The sequence below is a fragment of the Ursus maritimus genome, unplaced genomic scaffold (assembly GCF_017311325.1).
Source record: "Ursus maritimus isolate PB19 unplaced genomic scaffold, ASM1731132v1 scaffold_10, whole genome shotgun sequence".
Taxonomy (NCBI): Eukaryota; Metazoa; Chordata; class Mammalia; order Carnivora; family Ursidae; genus Ursus; species Ursus maritimus.
The window spans coordinates 48,290,686-48,311,462 of NW_024423344.1; positions in this window are offsets into that span (position 1 = coordinate 48,290,686).

Consider the following 20,777-nt stretch of genomic DNA (forward strand, 5'->3'; position numbering starts at 1 on the left):
AGAATCCAGAAATAAATCCATCCAGCTATGGTCAATTGATTTTTGACAAGAGTGTAAGACCATTTGTATTTGTTTCCCATTGCTGCTGTAACAAATTACTACAAACTGGGTAATCTAAAGTAGCAGATTTATTTTTCACAGTTTGAGAGGCCAGAAATTCAAAATCAAGGTGTCAACAGGGTCTCACTCCCCTGGATGCTCCAAAGTAAAATATATTCTTTGAGTCTTCCAGTGTCCAGTGGTTGTTGCTTTTACTGGCTTATGGCCATACCACTCAATCTCTGCCATCATCTTCACATTGCTCCTTTTGTGTATGTTCGTCTTCTTCTGTTTCCCATAAAGACTCTTGTCAGTAGGACCCACCTTGATAATACAGGATAATTTCATTTCAAGATCTTAATTTAATAGCATATGCAAAGATCCTTTTCCCAAAAATATCATATTCACAGGTTCTGGGGATTAGGACATGGATCTATGTTTTGGGGGTTACCATTCAACCCACTACATCATTCAATGGGGGAAAGAATGGTCTTTTCAACAAATGGTGCTGGGACAACTTCATGTAAAAGAACTAATTGGGCCCCCTACCTCATACCATATACAAATTACTAAGTCAAAAAAGGATCAAAACCCTAAGTTTAAGAGCTAAAACTATAAAACTCCAGAAGGAAACATAGGCATAAATTTTTACAATGTTGAACAATTTCTTAGATATGATGTCAAAAGGAACCAAAGGAAAAAAATAAATAAACTGGACTTTCTCAAAGCTAAAAATGTTTGTGTGTCAAAGGTTCTATCAAGAAAGTGAAAAGACAACATACATAATGGAGTATATTTACAAATTATGTACTTGACAAGGGACTAGTATTCATCATACATAATGAGCATTTATAATCCACCATCAAAAAGACAAATAATCAATTTTAAAATGGGCCAAATATTTGAATAGATATTTCTCCAAAGCAGATGCACAGATGGCCAAAAGCACATCAACAGATGGTCACCATCACCAGTCATTAGGAAAGTGCAAATCAAAACCACAATGAGACACCACTTCACATGCTCTAAGTTGGCTATAATTTTTTTTAAAAATTAAAAGCAAGCATTGGCACATATATCAAAAAACTGGAACCCTCATACATTGCTGATGCTATAGAAAATCATGCAGTCACCTTGTAAAATAGTTTGCCACTTCCTCAAAAAGTTAAATAGAAAACTGTCATATAACCTATCAATTCTATTCCTAGATATATATCTAGGAGAATGAAGAGCATATGCTGACACAAAAAAATTTACTCATGGATGCTTATAGAAGCATTGTTCATCACAGCTAAAAAATGAATACAACCCAAATATCTGTCAATTAATGAAGAGATCAAGAAATGTATTGGTATCCATTGTATGAATAATATTTCACAAAATGGAATATTACCTAGCCATGGGAAATGAAGTACTGATCCATGCTACAACATGGGTGAACTTTGAAATAATCACGGCTAGTTTTTTCTTTGAAGATGGCAACAGAATGGGGGGGGAGGGGCTTAGGCTCACCTCATCCCATTAATATAACTAGATAACCATCAAATCATCCTAAATACCCAAGAAATTGATCTGAAGCCTGGGAGAACAAACTCCACAACCAAAGGTAGAGAAGAGGCCACATCAAAGAAAGTAGGAAGTGTGGAGAAATGACTTGGAAGGGAAATGGATGGTGGCCACTATAGTAGGGAGGGAGCCATAGTCACAAAGAGGGATAAGAGAGAGACTGCCACACAGGAAGCCCATACAGGAAGATGAAACCCCATAACAATTGGCTTGGAAAAATAGCTCAAGTTTTTTGAATTCTTGCACCCAGTAGGGCTTCAAGCCTGGAGTTTTAAATGTCAGTGTGCTTGACTCTGGGAGAGCTCAAAGGACATTGGGGCAGCTTTTGGAGAAAAGGTGGAGCAAACAGCCCATGGACATAAAGTGTGGAAACAGCAATCTGAAGAGCACCTAGGGCGCACAGTGGAAAGGTTAGTTGCTCATCTCAGAGCGCACACCAGGGAGGCAGCATTCACAGAGAGTCCCCTCTGGGTACAAAGGAACTGGCACCCCTCCTCCACTCCTCAGCATAAACACATGGCCACCTGCATGAACCAGCACAGCACACACACTCCCTACCTAACTTGCTTACATTAATTAGCACCCCCCACACACACACCCACACTCTGGAAGAACTGCCCTTCCCAGTCATGCTTTCCTCAGTCCCAGCACGAGGCTCCCTCCCCCAGAAGACCAGCCCAAACTCCCACCTGACTCAGGAGTTGTGCAGCCTCAGTTCTGGTGGTGGTAGCAACAGGTCTCATTTCACAAGCAGACCAGAATACAACTAGTTAAAACTCACCACATTCAGGCCAGGGAAAAACATTGCCCACAACAGACAAAGAGAACCTCTGCAAATGACTGGTCTGAAGAATAAAGTAGCCAGAACACAATGGCAGTGCACATGCCGCACATATTAGAAATACTCCCAGAAGTGCCAATCTCTTGGGAATGGGAGACACTACATTGCATGGCACTATAGGTAATCTTTATAAGGCCATTACCCTCAACAGCAGAAGACGCAGCTGACTTTCATAAAACACAAAAACAGGTGCAGAGACATAGACAAAATGAGAAAACAAAGGAATTTGTCCCAAATGAAAGAAATGGACAAGGCCATGGTCAGAGATCTTAGCTAAACTGATATAAGTAATATGCCTAATGGAAAATTTAAAGCAATGATCATAAGGATACTCACTGGATTTGAGAAAATAATGGAGGACATCAGTGAGACCATTAACACAGAGATAAAGAACAACACAGCAGAGATACAGGTCTCAAATGAAGTGAGAAACGCACTTGATGGAATGAACAGCAGGCTGGAAAAAGAAAAGGAATAAATTAATGACCCAGAAGAGGGAGTAATGAAAGGTAATCAAGCTGAACGAAGGAGGAAAAAAAAGAACTATGCAAAACAAGAAGAGACTTAGGGAACTCGATGACTCCTTCAAATGTAATAACATTCACATTATAGGAGTCTCAGAGGAAAAGGAGAGAGAAAGGGGGGCAGCGAATTTATTTGAAGAAATAACAGCTGAAAACTATCCTAATCTGGTGAAGGAAACAGATATTGAGAATCAGGAGGCACAGAGTATCCCCAACAAATATCAACAAAAGCAGATCCACATAAAGACATACTATAAATGGCAAAATATGATGTTAAAAATATTTAAAGTAACAAGGCAAAAGAAGACAGTTACACACAAAGGAAGCCCCATAGAGGTATCAGCAAATTTTTCAGCAGAAACTTTCCAAGCCAGAAAGGAGTAGCATGATATATTCAAAATGATAAACTGGAAAAACCTGAAGCCAAGAAAATTCTATCCAGCAAGGCTATCATTCAGAATAGAAGGAGAGATAAAGAGTTCCCAGACAAACAAAACTAAAAGAGTTCATGACCACTAAATCAGCCCTGTAAGAAATATTAAAAGGTATTCTTTGAGTGGAAAGGAAAGACCAAAAGTGACAGTATGAAGGTAGAAACACAAAATCAGTAAAAATGAATATTTCTGGGGGAAAAAAATCAATCTAGGAACTTACAAAATAAAAAAGACCTAACATATAACACCATATACCTAAAACATGGGAAAGAAAGGAATAAAGAATGGGTTCAACCTTAAATGATCTTCAACTTAATACAGACTGTTATATGCAGAAGATGTTATATACAAACCTAATGGTAACCACAAATCAAAAATCACTAATAAATATGCAAAGAATAAAGAGAAATAAATCCAAATATATCACTAAAGAAAACCAGCAAACTACAGAAGAAAGACAAGAAAGGACCAGAAAAAATCCTCAGAAACAACCACAAAACAAATAATAAAATGTCAATAAATCCTAATACATACCAATTATTACTTTAAATGTGAATGGACTAAATACTCTAATCAAAAGACATAGGTTGACAGAGTGGACAAGACAACCCCAAAAGACTTATCTATATGCTGCCTATAAGAGACTCATTTTAGACCTAAAGACACCTGCAGATTTAAAGTGAGGGGATGGAGAAACATTTATCATGAAAACAGATAGAAGTATTGCTACTCCAGGGGCGATTCTATCCAGCAAGGCTATCATTCAGAATAGAAGGAGAGATAAAGAGTTCCCAGACAAACAAAACTAAAAGAGTTCATGACCACTAAATCAGCCCTGTAAGAAATATTAAAAGGTATTCTTTGAGTGGAAAGGAAAGACCAAAAGTGACAGTATGAAGGTAGAAACACAAAATCAGTAAAAATGAATATTTCTGGGGGAAAAAAATCAATCTAGGAACTTACAAAATAAAAAAGACCTAACATATAACACCATATACCTAAAACATGGGAAAGAAAGGAATAAAGAATGGGTTCAACCTTAAATGATCTTCAACTTAATACAGACTGTTATATGCAGAAGATGTTATATACAAACCTAATGGTAACCACAAATCAAAAATCACTAATAAATATGCAAAGAATAAAGAGAAATAAATCCAAATATATCACTAAAGAAAACCAGCAAACTACAGAAGAAAGACAAGAAAGGACCAGAAAAAATCCTCAGAAACAACCACAAAACAAATAATAAAATGTCAATAAATCCTAATACATACCAATTATTACTTTAAATGTGAATGGACTAAATACTCTAATCAAAAGACATAGGTTGACAGAGTGGACAAGACAACCCCAAAAGACTTATCTATATGCTGCCTATAAGAGACTCATTTTAGACCTAAAGACACCTGCAGATTTAAAGTGAGGGGATGGAGAAACATTTATCATGAAAACAGATAGAAGTATTGCTACTCCAGCTTTCTTACAGCAGACAAAATAAACTTAAAAAACACAAAAATAAAAGAAAGACTTTAACAAAAGACAAAGAAGGACATTATATAATAATAAAGGGTATAATCCAACAAGAAGCTAAAACAATTATAAATATTTATGCACCCAAATACATGAAATCATTAATAACAAAGATTAGTTTCTAAACAATAATAATATAATAATAGTAAGGGACTTTAAAACCCCTTATATCAATGGACAGATCATCTAAACAGAAAATCAGTAAGGAATAAATGGCTTTAAATGACACGCTGGACTAGATGGATTTAACATATATTCAGAACATTCCATCCTAAGATAGCAGAATATACAGTCTTTTGAAGGGCATGTGGAACATCCAGAACAGATCACATGCTGGGCGACAAAACAAGCCTCAAAAAATTCAAGATCAAATTTAAACCATGCATCTTTTCTGATACAATGCTATGCAACAAGAAAGCAACCACAAGAAATAATTTGGAAAGAGTACAAATACATGGAGATTAAATAACATGCTACTAAACAATATGTCAACCAGGAAATCAAAGAATAAAAAAGTACATGGAAACAAATGAAAATGAAAACAATGGTTCAAAACCTTTGGGACACAGCAAAAGAGGTTCTGAGAGGGAAGTGTATAACAGTATAGGCTTAGCTGAAGCAGCAAGAAAAATTTCAAACAACCTAAACTTTCACTTAAAAGGAGCTAGAAAAAGAACATCCAAAACCTAAAGCCAGCAGAGCAAGGAAATACTAAAGAATGGAACAGAAATAAATGACATAGAAACTAAAATATATATATAAAACAAATTGATGAAACAAGAAACTGTTTTTTGAAAAAGAAATCAATAAAATGGATCAACTTCTACCCAGATTTACCATGAAAAAAAGAGAAAGGACTCAAAATCACAAATGAGGAAAAACAACTACCAACACCACAGAAATAGAAACTATTTTAACAGTATTATGAAAAACTCTATGCCAACAAATTGGACAACCTGGAAGAAATGGATAAATTCCTAGAAACACATAACCTACCAACTGTAACAGGAAGAAATAGAAAATGTGAACAGATCAATAACCAGCAAAGAAAATGAATCTGTAATCAAAAAACTCCCAACAAACAAAAGTCCAGGACCAGATGGCTTCACAGGTGAATTCTACCACACAGTTAAAGAAGGTAATATCTATTCTTCTCAAACTATCCCAAAAAATAGATATGGAAGGAAAATTTCCAAATTCCTTCTATGAGGCCATCATCACTCAGATACCAAAACCAGATAAAAGATACCATATAAAAGAGAGAAGTATAGGCCAGTATCTCTGATGAACATAGATGAAAAAAAATCTTCAACAAAACACTAGTAAACCAAGTCCAACAATCATTCACCAGAATTAAGTGGGATTTATTCCTGGTTTGCAAGGGTGGTTTAATATTCACAAAACCAATGTGATACATCACATCAAGAAGAGGAAGGATAAGAATCATATGATCATTTCAATAGATGCAGAAAAAGAATTTGACAAAACACAATATCTGTTTGTGATAAAAACCCTCAACAAAGGAGGTTTAGAAGGAACATACCTCAACATAATAAAGACCATATATGAAAAACCCACAACTAACATAATCCTCAATGGGGAAAATCAGAGCTTTTCCCCTGGTCAGGAACAAGACAAGGATGTCCATTCTCACTACCTTCATTCAACATAGTACTAGAAGTCCCGGCTGCAATTGTACTACTGGGTATTTACCCCAAAGATACAGATGTAGTGAAGAGAAGGGCCATATGCACCCCAATGTTCATAGCAGCATTGTCCACAATAGCTAAATCGTGGAAGGAGCTGAGATGCCCTTCAACAGATGACTGGATTAAGAAGGTGTGGTCCATATATACAATGGAATATTACTCAGCTATCAGAAAGAACGAGTTCTCAACATTTGCTGCAACATGCCCGGCACTGGAGGAGATAATGCTAAGTGAAATAAGTCAAGCAGAGAAAGACAATCATCATATGATTTCTCTCATCTATGGAACATAAGAACTAGGAAGATCGGTAGGGGAACAAAGGGATAAAGAAAGGGGGAGGGGTAATCAGAAGGGGGAATGAAGCATGAGACACTATGGACTCTGAGAAACAAACTGAGGGCTTCAGAGGGGAGGGGGATGGGGGAATGGGATAGGCCGGTGATGGGTAGTAAGGAGGGCACGTATTGCATGGTGCATTGTGTGTTACACGCAACTAATGAATCATCGAACTTTACATCAAAAACCAGGGATGTACTGTATGGTGACTAACATAATATAAAAAAAAAAAAAAAAGAAAAGAAATCCCAGCTGCAGCAGTCAGACAACAAAAAGAAATAAAGAGCATCCAAACTGGTAAGGAAGAAGTAAAATTTTCACAGTTCATAGATGACATGATACTACATATAGAAAACCTGAAAGACTCCACCAAAAAAAACGCTAGAAATGATAAATTAATTTACAGGATAGAAAATCCATACATAGAAATGTGTTGCATTTTTATACATTAATAATGAAGTAACAGAAACAGAAATTAATATTCCCACTTATAATTGTACCCAAAATAATAAGATACCCAGGAATACACTGAACTGAAGGTGAAAGACCTGTAGTCTGAAAACCATAAAACACTGATAAAAAATTAAAGATGACACAAAGAAATGGAAAGACATTCCACGCTCACGGATTAGAAGAATATTGTTAAAATGTCTCTACTACCCAAAGCAATACACACATTTAATACAATGTCCATCAAAATACCATCAATTTTCACAGTACTAGAACAAAAATCCTAAAATTTGTAGGAAACCACAAAAGACCCCAAGTAGCCAAAGCCATCTTGAAACAGGAAAAAAAAAAAAAAAAAGCTGGAGGCATCACAATTCTGGACTTCAAGTTATATTATAAAGCTGTAGTAATCAAAAAAGTATGGCACAAAAATAGACACATAGATCCATAGAACAGAATAAAAATCCAGAAATAAACCCACAATTATATGGTCAATTAATCTTTGACAAAGCAGGAAAGAATATCCAATGGCAAAAGACAGTCTCTTCAACAAATAGTATTGGGAAAACTGAGCAGCAACATGTAAGGAATGAAACTGGACCACTTTCTTATACCAGACACAAAAATAATTTTGCAACGGATGAAAGGCCTAGATATGAAACCTGAAACCATAAAAATCCTAGAAGAGAGCACAGGCAGTCATTTCTCTGACATTGGACATAGCAACTTTTTTCTAAATAGGTCCTCTGATGCAAGGGAAACAAAAGCAAAAGTAAAATATTGAGACTACATCAAAATAAAAAGCTTCTGCACAGCAAAGGAAATAACCGAAGAAAATTAAAAGATAACCTATGAATGGGAGGAGATATTTGCAAATGACATACCTGATAAAGTCTTAGTATCCAAAATATATAAAGAAATTATAAATTTCAACACACAAATAATCCACTTAAAAAAATGGACAGAAGTCATGAACAGACATATCCTCAAAGATTACATCCAGATGGCCAACAGACACATGAAAAGATGCTTATCATCTGTTATCAGGAAGATGCAAATCAAAACTAAATCGGATATCACCTCACACCTGTCAGAATGCCTAACAACACAAGAAACAACAGGTGTTGGCAAGGATGTAGAGAAAAAGGAATCCTCTTGCACTGTTGGTGGGAATGCAAACTGGTATAGCCACTCTGGAACACAGTATGGAGGTTCCTGAAAAAGTTAAAAATAGAACTACCTCATGATTTAGCAATCACACTACTGGATATTTACCCAAAGAACAGAAGAACACTAATTCAAAGGAATACATGCACCCATATGATTACAGCAGCATTGTTTATAATAGCCAAGATACAGAAGCAGTGCAAGTGTCCTTCGATTGATGGATGGATAAAGAGGTGGTATATACACATATATACACATACGATGGAATATTATTCAGCTATAAAAAAGAATGAAATCTTGGTATTTGCAAGGACATGGATGGAGCTAGAGAATATAATGCTAAGGGAAATAAGTCAGTCAGAGAAAGACAAACACCATATGATTTCACTTACATGTGGAATTTGAAAAACAAAACGAGCAAGCAAAGGGAAAAAAGAGACAAACCACGGAGCAGATTCTTAACTGTAGAAAACTAATGGTTACCAGAGGGAAGGTTCGTGGGAGGATGGGTGAAACAGGTGATGGGGATTAAGGAGCACACTTGTCATGATGAGCACCAGGAGATTATGATAAAAACAAACAAACAAAAGAGCATTCCTTCGGGTAAAAACAAACAAACAAACACATCTTGGTTAAGTAAAACAAGCCAGACACAGTTGGAAATGTTTCAAATAGGAAAATCCAAAAATACCATGGTTGCCAGGAGCTGGGAGAAGGAGGAAATTACTGACTGTTAACAGGTAGGAGTTTCTTTTTATGGTGATAAAAACATTCTGGAATTAGATAGTGGTGCTGGTTGCACAAACTTGGGAATTTACTGAGTGAATTATATATTTTTAACAAGTGAACTTCACTGTATATGCATTTTAGCTCAGAAAAAGAAATTAAGTTTTAAAAAAATAAATGAAGTACAGCTACCCACAACATGGATGAAAACTAAAAATTTTAACTAAACTTTATTTTTAAGTCCTAGAGAAAACCACATGTAAGAAGTTTCCATTTTTGTAAAACTTAAACATGAGAAATTCTAAAAGGGAAATGAATAACAAAAATAAAATTTACAAATTTCTTTAGTTGTGGGGGTAGTCCAAAAGTATACTCAGAATTAACAGGGACCCCTGCGTGGAGCAGTTAGTTAAGCAGCCAACTTGGTTTCTGCTCAGGTCCTTGGATAGAGCCCTGCATGGGGCTCTGTGTTCAGCGGGGAGTCTGCCTGAGACTCTTTCACCCTCTAGCTCTGCGCCTCCCATCCTGGACTCTCTCTCTCTCTCACTCACTCCAATAAAATATCAAAGAAAAAACTAATGGTAATATTTTTATTAAAAATGGTGCATATTTGAATGTGATAAGTTTGTAAGTATGCTTTTTACTGAATATAACATTTTAGTATGCTTCAAAATATTATATAATGAAAACATTTAAGTGATTTGCAACTTTAGGTGGCTGGGAAAATGCTAGTGTTGCTAGTAAAAACTGTGGTGTTAAAAGCCAATGACCTGTCATTTCATGAGATGGGTCAGCCTTACTTCTTTTAGTCAGTCTGCACCACCAGCTTCCTCTCCTGATTGCTTCTTAGTCACCAATTTGTTGATGCCCAGCCAGCTGAGTCAGGAGCTGGGCTTTTTATAGAACTGGAGCATCAAAAGTGAGTCATCTACTCCCTTCTGTCACAGTTCATTTCAGAATTCTCTTTCACTTCCCATCAGCTAAAATTTATCTGCCTTTTATCTAAGCAGATATCATTGTTATTATACAGTGTTTAATATTTAAATTCTTAATTCTCTTTAAATTATGATGCCCTATGATTCTCCATTTGTTACATGAAAGTATTTCATTGCTTTATGAGAAAGTTATATACTGGACTAGGGCAACAACATCCTTGCCAAGATTAAGTCGATTTGTACTTTCTAAGTTCAGGTTATGGCAGCCACCTTGAAAAACAAATTTGTTGTAAGAAGGTTTTCTTTTAATTATTATTTTTGTTTTTTGAAGGGGTTTTGTTTTTAATTCCAAAAGCTTCTGTTTATATGACTTTATCATTAGGGACAGCTCACAGGAAAACAGGCTACAGTAACTCTTCAGGTTTTGGGCAGGGTTTGGTTAGGGAAGAGGCAAGCTGGTTCAAGAAGAGGGGTCAGAAATGAATGTCCCAATTCCCAGCCTTGGGATCAAGCATTAGGTGGAGAAAATTACACAAAGGAGAAGAAACTTGGGCTTTGTGAGCATGCAGAGTCTTCAGTGAAATAATCATTAAAATGATGAAAATTACCAAACTACAAGTATTTTCAAAATCTCTGGAAATTGACCTAAGATTAGGTAATTAATTGAGAAGCATTTATTTAAATAAACTTAGAGATTATTAGTAAGAATCGTGTTAATCTGTGGCATTTAAGCCAGAAACTGCTCCCATCACCCATACCTCACTTCCTACTCAATTTTCCAAAAGGTTTATCCTGGTTGGGCAGGGCCAAGAAGAGGCTGGCTCCATTTTTCCCTTCTCCGCTCCCTCCGCCCTCCCCTAACTAGAAGGCAATGGTTTCACTCTGGAAGAAATCCCTCAAAGCCAAACCTAAGGTCTAGGTTTCAGAAGACGTATTCCAAGAGCCTACAGCCAAGGAGATACGGTGTCCCAACCCTCCTCTACTTCACTTGTAGGGTAAAGGCTCTATCCTGGTCAAACATGGCACACCGGAACAACAAGACTTAGGGCTTCCATTGCCTCTGCCTCACCCCCCAACCCCAGCATCTGCTCATAGGACAGAAGTTCCAGGTCAGTTAACTCAAAAAAAAAAAAAAAAAAAATGGAGACTACCATTCTCCCAAGCTCCCTCTTAGGGTAAAAAAAGTCACTCTGGGAGAAGCAGACCCTAATCTAGTCCACTCTGAAGCAACTGAACTGGTAACCCCTAGCTAAAAGGAGTGCAGATTTGAAATCTTCCTGAAATGGGTAGGAGTCTTACTGGCTCAAAAGGCTTACTCACAATCCTTAATCAGTCACTGACTGAAAACTAACCTGTACTGACCCAGGAGAAACTTCTAGGATTCCAACCTTGAAATCGAAGAAGAGATAAAAATTCTAAGCACTAACATAGAGGTTGCACACTTGAGAAATGGACGTCACAGAATTAATCCAAGCAATGTGCTAAACAAATAGAACCAAGCACCAGTAAGTCCCAGGGTGAAAATCAGAAACTACAGACATTGTATAAAATGTCTAGTTAATAAAAAAAAAAAAAAAAAAGAGACACGCAAAAAACAGAAGGTATGACTGATACATAAGACAATTAGGCAATAGGTAATACTTTTGAGGAATCCCGTATGTTGGGCTTAGACAAAGATTTCAAATGAGCTACTACAAGTATGTGCAAAGAACTAAAGGAAATCATGAAAAAGAGAGGGAGAGGGAAAGGGGGGAAGGAGGGGGGAGAGAAGGGAGAGGGGAGGGGGAGAAGGGGAGAGGGGAAGAGGGGAGAGGGGTGGGGAAAGAGATGGAAGAGGGAAGGGAGAGGAGGGGAAGGGAGGGAGGAGAGAGGATGGGGAAGGGGAGGGGGCGAGGAAGAGGGGGCAAGGGAAGAGAGAGAGCTTAAAGGGAGGGCAAGGGAGCGACGGAGGATGAGGGAGGAGCGAGGAGGGGAGAATAAGTAAATAGAGAGAAAGAAAGAGATAGAAAGAAAGGAAGAGATAGTAGAGAGAGATAGAGAAAGGAAGAATAGAGATGAAAGCGAAGAGAATGAAGAGAATGAAGAGAGATAGAGAGATATGGAAAGAGAATAGAGGATGGGGGGATGGAGAGAGGGGGTGGAGAGAGAAGGGGGTGGAGAGAGAGGGGGATGGGGAGAGGGGGGATGGAGAGAGAGGGGGGATGAGATGGGGATGTAGAGAGAGGGGGGATGGAGGGGGGGTGGAGAGAGAGAAAGAGGGAGAGAGAAGGAAAGAAAGAGAGGGAAAAAGAGAGAGGGAAAGAAAGAGAGGGAAAGAAACAGGGAAAGAAAGAGGGAAAGAAAGAGGGGGAAAAAAGACAAAGTTAAGATTCAAATACAGAATAATAAACACACAGAAATGACCCAAAAAAAGGACATTCTGGAGTTGAAATGTACAATAACTGAAGTGAAACATTAATTTACTAAAATGGTCTCAGAAGTAGGTTTGATCCGGCAGAAAAAAGAATCTGAGAACTTGAAAGGGAAAAAAATTTAAGAGATTATCCAATATGGAGAAAGAAAAATGTAGTAAGAAAAGATGAAAAAGGCTCAGAAAACTTTGAGACATCATTAAGATCAGCAACATCTGTATAAATGAGTGTAACAGAAAGAAAGGAGAACACAGGGAAAAAGTTTCAAATAAAATCATTGAAAACTCTCCAAATATGATAAGCATTAATCTACACATCCAAAAATTCAATTTGTTCCAGTGAATATACGAAGGGATCCACATCTAGACAAATAATCAAAATACTGATATCCAAAGACAGCAAGAAGATCCTGAAAGCAGGAGAAAACGGACTCACCACATACAGTGGAACTACATTAATTTTTACAGATGTACGTTCAAAGAGCAAAATTGCTAATTTTAGAAAATACGGCTTCTCAATGAGTTGTCAATCAAAGTAGGGATTGTTAAGACACTTTTCTACTTGGAAAGGTCCCTTATTTCTCATGAGTTTAAAGAGGCTTTAGAGAAGATGTTTCAAGTCATCCAGGATGGATGGATTCCTCATCATTGGTCATGATTACTTTGTCAACAGAAACTGAGGCACAGAGATCTAGGTCACATAGCTAATAGCAGCAAAGTTAGGATTTGAGGTCTAATTATCTGGTTCCAGAATTTGTGTCCACATTCCTTACTAAATACTCAGCAGCCAGCAAGACAGAATAGATTCTAACTGGTGGGTTAAACTACTGATGTGACATTCACATTTGGGTAAGACAGACTATCCTAATCAATAGTGAAATATCTTGAATACACAGATCCACAACAACAAAATTGTATTAAATTTATATTATATATGAAATTATGACTGCACATATATTTTTAAAAGTCTGTTAAAAAAGCCTTAAGAATTGCTATGATAGAATAAAAATGCCTTAAGAAATAACTGCATGTCTTTACCAGTCCTATGCAATAAAAGCATTTACAATATTTGTTTTCCCTATCATGTTCATACTGAGAAAAGATTGTGAAAGGAACCTGAAATATTTTAATGTTGTCTTCACGACCATCTTTAAGCTAAAACTAATTGCTTAAATTAAAATTGCCAAAATTCACCATAAATATAGCTTTAAACTAATTTTAGAATGTTGTCGGTTACCTACTGACCAAATGATACTCAAATTAAAGGTTTTCCTTCTTTCCTTAAAGAAGAGTGAAGTACTATCAAGGGAGCCAACCAACGAGTTCTTGTTGAAGCCACAAACTCTTAGGGCATTTGAAAACCCTTTATTTTCTTTGCTATCCCCCCACAAACCTGTGACCACCTAGGAGTAGAAATTCTTAGGTACTCTTCACTATAGAAATGACCCTAGTAACCAAAGCTGGCTTTCACCAACTATCTGCAGAGTAACTTCAGTTTCTGGCATCTTTGGTCATTGTTAGTGTGCTGTCTCAGTGAATTTCTACAAGTTCATGGCCCCATAATGTCTTATTCAGATTTCCTGTTATCTTAAATAGATAAGACAGACAAAAGACACAAATAGGTAGTTCACAAAATAAATGAAATGACTAAGAAATACCCAAATTCTTTATTCTACCAGTAACCAAATTGAAAGAATGGGATACCCTTGTGTAGGTATTTAATTTGCCAAAAACCTAAATGACAGCAATGCTTGTAAGGAAATAAAATAATGTAGAAGTTGGAGTGGAGACTGTAGCCTCATTACCCTATGTTTCAATTCTCAACCCATAATTTACCAGTTTTTACTTAAAATCTTATTTTTGAAAGTTTAAATCTTGGTTTCCTCATCTTTAAAATGAGCCTAGTTGATCCACTCCACCATTCCTAGGATGGAAAAAATTAGTATTTGTGAACATGCATCTAACAGTGTTAATATGTGTGAGACATATTAATACCTCCATAAATGTTAGCTATCAGTATAAGTAGGAATTCCTATAAATTGGCATGTGCTTTCTAAGAAAAAAATTGCTCCATATGATCATAAAAAGAGCATTTAAAAAAGCGTAAATACAGCATAAAAAGTACTTAAGTTTTTCATCTAGTAACAGCCCTTCTAGGAAAAACTAGGCCAACAAAACAGTCACTGATTCAAACATTTACATACAATGATTATTTAAATTAAAGTGTTTGATAAATTGGAAACCACTGAAATATCCAACATTTGTAATAAAAATCAATAAAATTCTGGCATTTATAATGGACTTTGTTTAATTGCTATTAAATTAATTAATATGGAACATCTGCTAAGGCCAAGATATAAAAATAAGGACCTAATTTAACTTCCTATCTTAATTAACTGGAAAACTAGATAAAATAAATGAAAAAATACATTTTAGATATTGGATACTAGATCAGGATTGTGATTTCTAAAAAGATGGAAACAAATGAGATTAAGCCCTACACTAGCCCCAGTCTACCCAGAAGTAATTTTCAGGCTGTAGTGCAGTGAGGAGGAACTCAAAAGAACCTCACATGTTGCTGAGTGAAGGCCAGAATCAGAAAAGAAGCATATAAAGAGAACGCTAGAGACCTACAGAGGGATCTTCTCAAATCTTTGGCTTAGTACTGACTTGTACATGTGAGAGGAAAGGAAAAGGACCACTGGGCAAAACATTGGCAGAATAACTTCGAAAGCTCACATAAGACTGAGAATTTTTTGGAACCCCACAAACCAGAATGGAAAGACATCAAAATGCCTGGAGCACTGGGTAGAGTTGTTACAATGTATTACCTTAGTAGTGAAGACATCTTTATTCCTTCCCTAACAAAGCTTAAAGGCTTCAAAATGATTTAACTAATTCTAAATAACTTAACTACATACCATAACCAAAAAGAACAAAAAAAATCTCGCAATGTGTAAAGTAGTACAAAAAAATTAATGGACAAGGAAATTAACACATCGATTGTAAATAGACTTATGTTTAAGATCTGGAGTAAACTGTAAGCATCTAAAATGCTTAAATGAAAAAGATACAAACACAGCTTCTAGAGGTAAGACATACAGTATCTGAGAATTTTTAAAAAGCAGATGAGACAATGTAGAAATCAGTGGCATGAACATATAGTAATAAGACCTATTTAAAAAATGAACAGAGAATCAGTGAGCTTATGGAATACCACCACAAAGTATCTATCATATATGAAATTAGAGTCCCAGGAACTAAAAAAATGTCTGGGGAAGAGGAAGTGCCAGCATATCAACTTATAATCAAATTACTGAAAGCCAGAAATAAAGAAAATCTTAAAAGAAACCAGAGGAACAAAGATAAATAACAGTAGACTACATGTCAGAAACTATGAAAAGCAGAGAAAAGCAGAGACACTTTTAAAGTATATAAATAAAAACAACCAGGTGTGAGCAAGGACGTGGAGAAATTGAAACCCCTACACACTGTTGATGGGAATGCAAAATGGTATAGCCACTATGGAAAGCAGTATAGAAATTCCTCAAAAAAATTAAAACTAGCACTAACATTATGATCTGGCAATTCTACTTCTAGGTATTTAGACAAAGGAACTGAAATCAGGATTTTGAAACCCTATCAGTACTCCCAGGTTCACTGCAGCACTATTCATAATAGCAAAGATACGGAAACAAAGTGTCCACCCACAAGTGAATGGACTAAAAAAAAAAAAAAAATACAGTGGAATACTCTTCAGTCTTTAAAAAGAAAACTGTGCAATAAGTAACTACATAGATGAAATTGAGGACATTATATTAAGTGAAATAAGCCAGACATAACCAAATACTGCATGATTCCACTTATGATTTACCTTAAATCATCAAATTCATAGAATCAATGAGTAGAATAGTGAGTACCTGGGGCTGGGATGAGGGAGAAATGGTGAGGTACTAATCATTGGGCATAAAATTTCTGTTAAGCAAGATGAATAAGCTCTTGAGATCTGCTATACAACATCGTCCCTATAGTCAAAAATAAATAATATACTGCACATTTAAAAATTTGTCAAGAGGGTAGATCTCATGTTCGGTTTCCTTCCACAATAAAGTTTAAAAAGAAAAAAAGAAAAGAAAAGAAAAAGAAATCATCTAGAACTCTGTACCAAGCAAAAATTGTTTCAAAATTGAAGTGAAAGAAACTAGGCTGAGACCTAGACACATGCAGACTGAAAGTGAAAGGATGAAAACAAATTTATCATGAAAATGGAATCAGAAAGAAAGCTGGCATGGCAATACTTAGACAAAATAGACTTTAAATAAAAAACTAATAAGATACAAACTACATAATGATAAAGGGAACAATCCAACAAGAGAATATAACAATTGTAAATATCTATGCACCCCATATGGGAGTACTGAAATACACAGAGTGACTACTAGCAGAAATAAAGGAAGAAATTGACAGTGAAACAATAATAGTATAAGACTTTAACACCACACTTACATCTATGGATAGATCATCTAGACAAAAAAAAAAAAAAAGGAAACTTTGAAATCAATGAGTGGTTTTGAATGGCCACTGTATCAGATGGACCTAACAGATATATTCAGAACATTCCACTGAAAAACAACAGAATGCACATTCATTTCAAGTGCACCTGGAACATTCTACAGAACAGATCACATATTAGGCTATAAAACAAGTCTCACTGAATTCAAAAAGACTGAAATCATATCATGCATCTTCTCCCACCACAACAGTATGGAACTAGAAGTCACTTACAAGAAAACAAAAATCTGTAAAAAACACAAATACATGGAGGCTAAGTAATATGCTAAAAACAAACAAACAAAAACAACCAACAACAATGAATGGGTCAACCAAGAAATCAAAAAGAAAAATCAGAAAAAATACATGCAAATACAGATGAAAATACCGGTACAAAATCTGTGGAATGCAGTAAAGTCTGTTATAACAGGGAAGATTATAGAAATATGAATTTACCTCAAGAAGTAAGAAAAAACTCAAATAACCTATCCTTACAAATAAAGGAACTAGAAGAAGAACAAACAAAGCCCAAAACCAGCAGAAGGAAGGAAATAAAGATTAGAGCAGAAAAAAACAAAAAGCAAACAAACAACAACAACAAAAAAAACAACCACTGAAATACAAGAAAAAAACCCAATGGAACAGATCAATGAAACCAGGAGCTGGTACTTTTTCTGTTTTGTTTTTAAGATTTATTTATTTGAAGGAAGANNNGCGGCAGAGGGAGAGGGAGAAAAATCCTCAAGAAGATTACCCTGAGAATGGAGCCTGACACGGGGCTCGATCCCAGGACCCCAAGATCATGACCTGAGACAAAATCAAAAGTCAGCAGCTTAACGAACCTAGCCACCCAGGTGCCCTGAGAGCTGATTCTTTTAAAAGATCAACAAAATTAAGTTAAGATGGTAGAGGAATAGGGGACCCCTTTTTCAGCTGGTCCCCTGAGTCGAGTTGAATAGGTACCAGACCAGCCTGAACATCCACAGAATCAGCATGAGACGCAGGAAGATACATCTGGATCTCTACAAATGAATATCTCCAGCGCTGAGTATTGAGGTATGAAGCGGGGAGCCGTGAAACCGCGCACAGATATGGGAAGATAAACGGAAGGGGGAGGGAGCTGCCGCGTTTGGGCGATGGGAAGTGGTAGCCACCTGCATGGGGGAGTGGGGGAACTCGCGGACCGGCACCCCCGAGACAGAAGACTGAGACCATGAGACGGGAGCGCACGCCACCAGACTGAAACGGAGCTCCCGTGCGTGCCCTGGAACCAGACTGAGACCGGGGAAGTGAGGGCTGGGACGCCGGGTGTGGGGCGCACATCCCAGGACACTGCACCAACAGAAACAGAGTTAAAGTGGCCAGAACATCAGTGGAGAACAGTCCGCGATCCCTCTGTTCTGAGACAGAGGCTGAGATTCGGACACTGCTGCTCTGACTCTCAGAATAGGCACAGCAAACCGCGAGGGAAAGCCACCAGAGAACAAAAGCCTGCAAAGCCGGGCTCACAATGTGCCCACCCCCATCCCCCCTCACAGGGGACACAGAGACTCTACCCAAACAGGGTTGCCTGAGTATCGGCGCGGCAAGCCCCTCCCCCAGAAGGCAGGCTGAAAAATCAAGAAGCCCACAACTCTAAGATCCCTATAAAACAAGGGTGCACCATGAGTAGAATTGAAAAAACTATTAACGAAAAGGTTACTGAGAATATAGAATCCCTAAGGACAGAAATGAGAGCGAATCTGACAGAAATTAAAAATTCTATGAGCCAAATGCAGGCAAAACTAGAGGCTCTGACGGCCAGGGTCGCAGAAGCAGAGGAACGGGTTAGTGAATTGGAGGATGGGTTAATAGAGGAAAAAATGAAAATAGAAGATGGTCTTAAAAAAATCCACGCCCACGAATGTAGGTTACGGGAGATTACTGACTCAATGAAACGATCCAATGTTAGAATCATCGGCATCCCCGAGGGGGTGGAGAAACACAGAGGTCTAGAAGAGATATTTGAACAAATTGTAGCTGAAAACTTCCCTAATCTAGCAAGGGAAACAAACATTCGTGTCCAAGAGGCAGAGAGGACCCCTCCCAAGCTCAACCACGACAAACCTACGCCACGTCACGTCATAGTGCAATTCGCAAATATTAGATGCAAGGATACAGTATTGAAAGCGGCCAGGGCAAAGAAATTTCTCACGTACCAAGGCAAAAGCATCAGAATTACGTCAGACCTGTCTACACAGACCTGGAATGAGAGAAAGGGTTGGGGGAGCATATTTAAAGCTCTTTCAGAGAAAAACATGCAGCCAAGGATCCTTTATCCAGCAAGGCTGTCATTCAGAATTGATGGAGAAATAAAGACATTTCAGAATCGCCAGTCACTAACCAATTTTGTAACCACGAAACCAGCCCTACAGGAGATATTACGGGGGGTTCTATAAAAGTAAAAAGGCCCCAAGAGTGATACAGAACAGAAAGTCACAGCCAATACAAACAAAGACTTTACTGGCAACATGGCAACATTAAAATCATATCTCTCAGTAATCAGTCTTAATGTAAATGGTTTGAACCATCCCATAAAACGCCACAGGGTTGCAGATTGGATAAAAAGAAATGACCCATCCATTTGCTGTCTACAAGAGACTCATTTCGAACCCAAAGATGCATTCAGACTGAGAGTAAGGGGATGGAGTACCATCTTTCACGCAAATGGACCTCAAAAGAAAGCTGGGGTAGCAATTCTCATATCAGATAAATTGGATTTTAAACTACAGACTATAGTTAGAGATGCAGAAGGGCACTATATTATTCTTAAGGGAAGTATTCAACAAGTGGATATGACAATTATAAATATATATGCCCCCAACAGGGGAGCAGCAAGATACACAAGCCAACTCTTAACCAGAATAAAGAGACATATAGATAAAAATACATTAATAGTAGGGGACCTCAACACTCCACTCTCAGAAATAGACAGAACACCCTGGCAAAAACTAAGCAAAGAATCAAAGGCTTTGAATGCCATACTCGACGAGTTGGACCTCTTAGATATATATAGAACACTACACCCCAGAACCAAAGAATACTCATTCTATTCTAATGCCCATGGAACATTCTCAAGAATAGACCATGTTCTGGGACACAAAACAGGTCTCAACCGATACCAAAAGATTGAAATTATCCCCTGCATATTCTCAGACCACAACGCTCTGAAATTGGAACTCAACCACAAGGAAAAATTTGGAAGAAACTCAAACACTTGGAGACTAAGAACCATCCTGCTTAGGAATGATTCAATAAAACAGGGAGTCAAAAATCAATTTAAACAATTTATGGAGACCAATGAGAATGAAAACACAATGGTCCAAAACCTATGGGATACTGCAAAGGCAGTCCTAAGGGGGAAATACATAGCCATCCAAGCCTCACTCAAAAGAATAGAAAAATCTAAAATGCAGTTTTTATATTCTCACCTCAAGAAGCTGGAACAGCAACAGAGGGACAGGCCTAATCCACGCACGAGGAAGCAGTTGACCAAAATTAGAGCTGAAATCAATCA